The sequence below is a fragment of the Lycium ferocissimum genome, unplaced genomic scaffold, assembly GCF_029784015.1.
Source record: "Lycium ferocissimum isolate CSIRO_LF1 unplaced genomic scaffold, AGI_CSIRO_Lferr_CH_V1 ctg10475, whole genome shotgun sequence".
Taxonomy (NCBI): Eukaryota; Viridiplantae; Streptophyta; class Magnoliopsida; order Solanales; family Solanaceae; genus Lycium; species Lycium ferocissimum.
Genome location: NW_026713328.1, coordinates 23,142 through 31,589, shown reverse-complemented (window position 1 = coordinate 31,589; position 8,448 = coordinate 23,142). Strand labels below are relative to the sequence as shown.

General features: G+C 37.9%; 1 pseudogene; it reads left to right on the top strand.

The window, feature by feature from the left end:
• Positions 1-397: 397 nt before the first annotated feature.
• Positions 398-7,826, top strand: LOC132041491 (uncharacterized; annotated as a pseudogene).
• The last annotated feature ends 622 nt before the right edge of the window (positions 7,827-8,448 follow it).

Below are 8,448 nucleotides of genomic sequence, written 5' to 3'. Positions count from 1 at the left end.
AGTTGCTTGACGAGCAACTGTTGTGCTTGGATGTTGATACCTTTACTTATGTCCTTTGCTGCTATGTATGGCAGCTATTCACCAAAGACAACAGCTATTTGCCTTTGGTATGACAACAGTTCGAGATGAAGCTCAGCTCCAACACAAAAACTCAAAAAATGCAGCAAAGAAAAAGAATATTCAAAGATTCAAAGAAGCATTTTTTTTAATTAGTTCATGGCGTTTGTTTTAGTAAAAAATATCTTGTGAAGACTGTATATACGAACAAATGAAAACAAGATAAAGGAAAAAAATATTTAAAAGAACATTTTCTTATTGAGCAAATCGAAAATATATAATAGTTATTTTATTGATTTGATTACTGATTTAGCATGTTTATAAATGGATAACCAAACTGAAAACCCAAAAACAGGACTGAACCAACCCAAAAACACCAGTAACCTAGGGGCTCGACCAAAAGAAAGTTTATTTGGTTTTGGTAAACACTCAAAAATCTATCCCCTATCCCAAAGAAAGAAATATGGATCCGGAAGACTCTACTCTTGAGTCTTGACCAAAAACACAAATTTTGTGTATCTTGGAGTTGCTATATTTAACTTGTATGTACAATCGTTCCCTCTCTTGTCTGGCTCAACCACAACACAGCCTCCTCTCGTTCGTCATCCAAACCCTAAATTAACCTTAACCCCGACATTTCTTGTCCAAATCTACTTTGTCATCTTCGATCCACCATCTTCTCCTTTCCCCGGAAAATAATTCTCGGAAAATTACCGTTACTCGATCATCACTTAAAATCTTATCGATTTCCTTTTATTTCCCCCAATTTTAGTCGATTGAAAATCTTGATTTTGCAGCACTTTACCTAGAAGAATTGTGTGTATATATATATATATATATATATATATATATATATATATAGAGAGAGAGAGAGAGAGAGAGAGAGAGAGAGAGAGAGAGAGAGAGAGATAGACCTTAGCATTAGACAAAGGTTGTTAGGTGAAGTCGGATTTGTGTTTACGCAAGCAAAAAACAAATAAAGAAGAGAATGGTGGGAGGTGGAAACAGGAAGGATGAACAGTTGGTGATAAGCAACAATAACATTTTTGCGGCTCTTGGAACACTAAGGAAGAAGAAGAGTAAGTCTGATAAGGATTCTAAAGGGAAGAGCGCTGCTTCATCTTCTAGAAATGGAAGCAGGCAGACAAGGATCCTGAGCCTGTTTTCTGGGCTCCAGCACCATTGACTGTTAAATCGTGGGCAGATGTTGATGACGAAGATGATGATGATTACTATGCTACTACAGCTCCGCCCCAAGCTGTTTGGGGAGCTGATACAACTGCTAATCATGACAAGGCAAAGCAAACTGCTGTAACTACGCTCGAGGTGTCAATTCTTGATTTTTGTTGAAGTTATTGAAAATTCTTTTTGGTTTAATGCTTTATATGGATGATTGCTAGATTACGGTAATTCTATGCTGCTAGTATGCGTTCATTTTTTTCTCCACGTGTTCATGAATGATATGTTGTGTCCATGACACGAATGCACCCCAAGGGGGTGTAATGTACGCAACCTCCCTGTATCATATTAATAGCTTTTCCCACATTTCTACGTAGGCATTCATTATCTTATGGATTACATTTTACGCAATATCCTTAACAAAAACAAATCTACAGTCCAAGTTTGCTTCCTGTTTTGTTTGAAGCAGCTTCTTTTGCCCGCCTGTAACCTTGCATCTTCTGGATGCTTTACTAATGACATTTGATTACTTTACCAAAAAAAGACAAAAAAAAAAAAACACAAATCTACAGTCCATTTCCATTTAAGTTTCCCATATTTTCTTATTTCCTCATTAGTACAACAACAACATCATACCCAGTGTAATCCCACAAGTCCTGTAATGACCTCCCCCAAGTTCTTCTTCGGCGTACCTTTACCTCTCAGCTTCGATTCTCTTATCTTGTCCGCCACTGATGCCACTCCCACCTTGCCTCGTATAACTTCATTCCTAATCATATCTCTCCGTGCCCACACATCCATCTGCGAGTAACATACACCACGACACCTCCCCTTGAATTTGCTCATTAGTATATGTTGGATTTCTTGTTATTGACCTAGTGGTCGGTCAAGTGGGTGCAAGCCTTGGAGATCAAGGTTCAAATCCAAATTAGGAAGGAAAAAAAAAAAACTACGTGAGTTCTTCTCATCTACCCAAGCCTTGGTGAGTGGAGTTACCCGGTACCTAGGCTGCTGGGAGGTAGCAAGTACCCGGTGGAATCCAGGTGCGTGCAACAGTTATCTTTAGGGAAAAAAAAAGGTGTGATTTCAAATGTACAATTATAGGCTTCCACTTTGTCTTGGAGTATTTTGCCAAAAGGATTAAAATCCAAGCACGTATAAATGTTACCTCAAGTTGCTGTTGAAGAGATGACTTTTATTTTGAACACATTAGGTGGTGGCATTGGGCTGAGAAGCTGTTGAACGTTAATTTCTAGAGCATACACTAGGCTTGTTGAGGGACTAAATTCTTTTTATCATCTTTGCCTTCTTGATTCTTTGTCCTTAGCTTCTTTTCTGTTCCTGTCTCCATCCAGTCTTTCTTGCTTCTTTTCTGTTCTTTTGATTGATTATTACCTTATATTGTGTCCCATGCTGAGCTTTTAATTGATAAACTATCTTTCTTTTGTATTTCCATCTAGAATAAAACTCATATTCTTGCTTTTCTCTTTCATGTTGCCAGTAGTTCATGGTTTCCATTTTGACATGAAGGATTATCACTAGCTCGTTAGTGTTGCTTAAACTGAAATTTATTCTCTGATATCTGTTTGAAGATGGCCATACTTAGTTTTGAAGTTGCTTCGCAAAAACCAATTTTATGTCTTGTTTACTTTGTAACGAAAGCTTGGAACTACAAAGAGTTTGGTATACCAGAACTTTTCTTCTCTCCCTATTTGCTATTTTTCCTCTTTGTAAAAGTAAATCATTCTATTATTTGTTGGTGATCAAATTTTAGCGTCTCAAAAATGAAGGTTTCGTTTTTCATTCTATTATTTCCCTTCTTCAGCAGTTTATCTGCATTAATTCTCATCATCTGTATGTCAGGAAAGTGAAAGTGAAGAAGAAGGCCTTGATGAAGCTGATGATGATAACGAGGAAGAACACGAGCAAGAACCTGATGTACCAGAGGAAAAGGAGCCAATTGTTAAGAAGCCTGCAGAAAATGTGGCACCCAAAGAGTCGGAAAGGCAGCTTTCAAAGAAGGAACTTAAGAAAAAGGAACTTGCCGAGCTTGAAGCTATGCTTGCTGAATTTGGATTAAACAAAGTTGAGAGCAATGATGATTCACAAGGTAATTTGTTTATGAATGCAATTAAAACTTGTCTTCCTTCACCCAAAAGGAAGGAGGTCCGGAGAAATCATTGGATAAAAACTATTGTCACATGAGAAATTCTTTAAAATTTCTTGCTCTGTAAAAAATACAAGATGCGTTGGCCAACTGCCTGCTTACTTCTTCTATTGTTATCACTTCTGATTTGTATTCAGTATACTGCTCTGTCCTCTTGCTGCATCTTAATCTGTTAGAGTGAAATATCTATAAAGAGTAAGAAGAACTGATAGACATCTTGAATGCTTCGACTCATGTTCCCCAAAAAGTGGATCCTGCACTAGTAGCTTAGAATAAGTTATATACATGGATTAAATGTCTGCCCTGTTATCTATAAAATAAATTAAGATATGAGAAAAGGAAGGGTTGGCTTAAAAGGAAAGGGTATCCTTATGTCACAAATTGATTTTCAAGAAGGAAATATAGTACTATACATTATTTGATTCATATCTAATTGTGATCCTTCCCCTCTGCCCCTTCTTTTTTTTTTTTTTTTTTTTTTTTTTTTTGAACAGGTAAGTATTCATTAATATAGGACACCATGTTTATCAAAAAAAAAGTATTTCATTAATATAAAGGCAAGCACAAGATGGTGCTTGGCATTACAAGGTCTGAAAATCCCCTAAACAAAACAAAACATTGATATTCCCTTTGTAGAATTGCGTAGTCAGACAAGCATCATGTGTTGCCAACCACATAAAGCAAGCTACCTTAAAAGAAGCTTTGGTTTTCCATAGCCTCTTCCATTGCCACCCCATATTATTGCCTAACTCCTTATTTTGAATCTTGTGGTAAAAATGCCATTCTGTTGTCTTGCCCATACAAGTTGATCAACTTCTTCAATTAATGTCAGCTTTTCTAGTTCTATTAATAAAAGAGCCAGTGTAGGAACTTTGAGTCAAAGAATAACCTTCTAAAGTTGAATTACCAGTTGCTTCCATTTCAACACTGAGACACAAGGTTCTCTGGACTAAAGGAGAGGTGATAAAGGTCATTGAAAGCCATCATAAGTCGAGTCTGACCGATCCGATCATCCTGCCAGAATTTTGTTCTCATGCCTTTACTAATCTTAATTTATGTGTTTGCTTCAAAAAGTTGCCACAAGCTGCCTATGTGTTTCCAAAAATCCAAACCATATGATGATTGTATGGTCCTGAATACCAGGTTCTGTTTTCCCCGTACTTAGACGAGATTACCTTTCTCCATAAGCTCCTTTCCTACCTAATCATTTATTAAAGATCGTGATTGTGTACTTTCAAGTCTCTAATTCCAAGCCCTCCATTTTCTTATCACGTCGCACGCGTACCATTTTCTGCCTCACTAGGTGAAAGGCTCTCTTTTCTTTGTTTCCATTCCACAAAAAGTTTCTTCTAGTCTTGTCGAGATTCTTCTTAACGCTGACAGGAATAGGAAAGAGGAATAGGAAGAGAGACATACGATAAGAGTCGAGCACACTGTTGATGAGGATAACTCTGCCACCTTGAGAGTATTGCCTTTTCCAAGTTGCAAGCTTTCGATCTTTTGCCACACTTGTTTTGCTTTGTTTTTGGGACCTAAAAGGCATTAACAGATAGGTGTTAGGGAACTCTTCTGTCAAACAACCCAAAGTCTCTCCCAATCTTTGTATGCCATCCATTTCAGTAACAGGAAACAAATAACTCTTTCCAGGTTGATCATCAATCCTGACACAGCTTCGGACAACCCTTTTGGACTGGAGGGCCGGGTCAGAAGGACCGAGATTGATCTCAGATTGGGGTCGTTAGAGTTTCATTTATCGAATTTGCGGTCCAACCAAATAATAGATTGCCCTTAAGTGTCTCAGTTGATTTTCCTGTGCCCCGCAGAGTGTAAGTGTATCATCAGCGTATAGAATGTGAGAAACATCCACCTTATCAGTTCCCTTTGTCCCATTACTGAAGCCCTTAATCTAGTTACCATGACTTGGCCTTATAAAGCATTGAAATGATTCCCTCCATAGCTAGAATGAATAAGAAAGGTTAAAGTAGATCTACCTTCCGCAAGCCCCTGTAAGTGGGAAAAATTATCTTCTGGAGCTCTATTCATAATGATAGAAAACATCACTGTTGATATGCACCAATGGATCCAATCCACTTCTCCCCAAATCCCATTTCTCTTAAAAGATTAAGCAAGTACGACCAATTGACATGACCAAATGCTTTCTCTATTTCCACCTTACACATTATCCCTTCTCCCCCTCCTTCTTCTACTGTCTAAGCAGTCATTTGCGATAAGCAATGCCCTTTGTGTGTCCGCGATTAAAATATTTAGAAGCTTTTTTAATCTCTCTGCCAGTAGCTTAGATATAATTTTGTAGAAGCTCCCCATCAAGCTGATTTTTCTGAAATTCTTCAATTCCTCCGCTCCTGCCTTCTTGGGTATTAATGCTATGAAGGAAGCATTAAAACTTCTTTCGGATTTTCCTGTTTGATGGAAAAAATTAACTGATGCCATAACATCTTCCTTGACTACGGACCAGCAATGCTTATAAAAAGCCATAATAAATCTTTCAGGACCTGGCCCTTTCTCACCTTCACAGCTTTTAATGATATTCTCCACTTCCTCCTCGGAAAACGGCCTTTGGAGCTATACTTATCTTCCTCTGAAATTCTGAGGCAGTCAGGTTTGAAAGCTGGTCTCCGGTTCTCATTCTACTTAAACAGATTCTTATAAAAGTTTATAAATCTCCCCATTGATTGCTCCCTGGTCCTCCAGTACAACCCCATTGATTCTGGGCTTTTCAATTGTGTTGTACCTTCTATTGGCAATTTGCAATCTTGTGGAAGAACTTGGTATTTCTATCCCTGGCCTTCAACCACAAATCTTGATTTTGTCTCCATGATATTTCTTCCTGTATTGCTATCTCTTGTGGCTCCATCATGGCTGTCGCCCTTTCAGTTAGTTGCATCTTACTCAGCTTCCAATCCTCTTCAACGTTTTGTAAGGATTTAAGCTTGCTGAGAATATCGCTTTTTTCCTTTCCAGATTGCCGAAGGACTCGCTACTCTGTTCTTTCAATTTATTAGCATCTATAGTTTGCAGGTGGGTATACAGTCTGGATATCCCATACAATGAAAAGTGTCCCACCACCCTTTTATCCTCTCGAGAAAACCATCAAATAGTTTCGAGATTGAAGTAGGATTCCTTCTTCTTCCCATCTACCTCATTGTAACTCGATTGGGTTGTGGTCAGAGGTGACCTTCAGCATTTCATATTGCTTAATTGCATTGGAATTATCATCCCATTCCGTGTTGAACAAAAATCTATCAAGTCTTGATGTCACCTCTGAATTATCTCTTTTTGTCCAGGTGAAAAAATAAGGATCATTTTGCTCCAAATCTTGTATAAAATTTGATAATTCTTTCATTCCTGAAGTGAATCTGGTATCATTTTCCCATTTCCCGGAAAACCTTGTAACATTAAAATCTCCTGCTGTCCCGTTCACTACTGCAAGTTCGAGCCATAAATCTCGTCTTGCTATCTTCTTATGGCATTTGTTATTTCTCCTTTTCTTGTTCTCCCTCAATGAAAGCATGCTTCTTCTGGTGAGGCTTGAAAGTTGTATGCATATTTGGTAATTGGAACGTTGATCATTTTGTGACATTCTTACAAATATGTGGAACTCTAATATGGTGGTAACTTATCTATCCTAATATTACATTCTGGATTGGAATTGGTAATTTGGTATGTGTGTCTGTCTATCTTTCACTATTTTCCTAAGCACTTTGGTTTAATATATTGACTATTCCGATGTGACTTGATGCTCGATTCCACTTGCAGGTGCTGCTCAGGATAAGGTGGAAAAACCAAATGGAGAGATGGCTAAGAAGGATGATAATGCTCCTGGGGAGAGCAAGAGTGCAAAGAAGAAGAAGAAGGACAAATCAACAAAGGAGTCTAAAGAGCAGCATGATCAATCCAATGGTGTTGAGCTTGGAAATGGGACAAATGAAACAGTGGCAACCGAGAAGGGAGAAGATGCACCTACTGTTGCTGTGAAGGACAAGATAAAGAAAATGGCATCTGTTAAGAAAAAAAAATCAAGCAAGGAGGTAGATGCTGCTGCCAAAGCTGTGGCTAGTGAGGCTGCAGCAAGGACTGCAAGGCTAGCTGCTGCAAAGAAAAAGGAGAAGAACCATTACAACCAGCAACCCCTGCGGTGAAATGTTTCTTAAATTGGAAGTGAGCATGTATCTTCTTGTTCATTTGTTAAATGCACAATAAACATCAGAACCTGGTTCAATGGAGATATAGACTTTTGGCATAGTACATTTTTATTTTACCAAAAAGAAGTTACTAATCTAAAAAAATAGGTTTACTGAACGCCTGTGGTGTTGTGGTGGTATTTTATATTCTGCTGCTGGATAGACAGTTTTTGTGATGTTGCTATCCAATTGACATGAACCAAATTCAATTATTGTGTCCCCATGAGATACTTCACTGGTTTCTGCTACCATTGTTTGCTGTAAAATTAACAAAGTTAATATTATCTAATAAAAGGAAAGATTGTCTGTGGAAGAGTGTCCTTGTTCCTTTAGATAAACCCAAATCTCAACTATTTCAGCCAGTCAGAATGAACTGTCTAACCGCAGCCTGTTGTTAAGCTGGCACATTTTTGTACCTGCTTAATTTGGTTTTCAGGGGACACAGAAGTTGAGATTACTTCATGTTGTTTTATGCTGGACTGTATGGCTGGTCTCTGTTCCTTTTTATGTTCCGGATTAGTTAAAGAACCCCTGGTTTCTCAGCACTTCATTTGCTGTAAAAGGGCGTTTGGATGCAAAATGGAAGATTAATGAGATTTTTCTTGTTGTAAAAGGGCGGATTGTTCTTGTTGCATCTTATGCAGTCTTTGGATCAGAGCCAATGAGATTTTTCAGTTTCTCTTTTAAGGAGTGATTAATAAAGCTTCAAAAGAACCAAAGATGGTACAGTGGACGAGATATATATTCGCATTAAAAGCTAACATCATGTAAATTCATTTTCAACCCGCTTGTTACCAACAAAATTTCTGATAACTTCTCATGGTCTTTGCGTTAATATCTTCA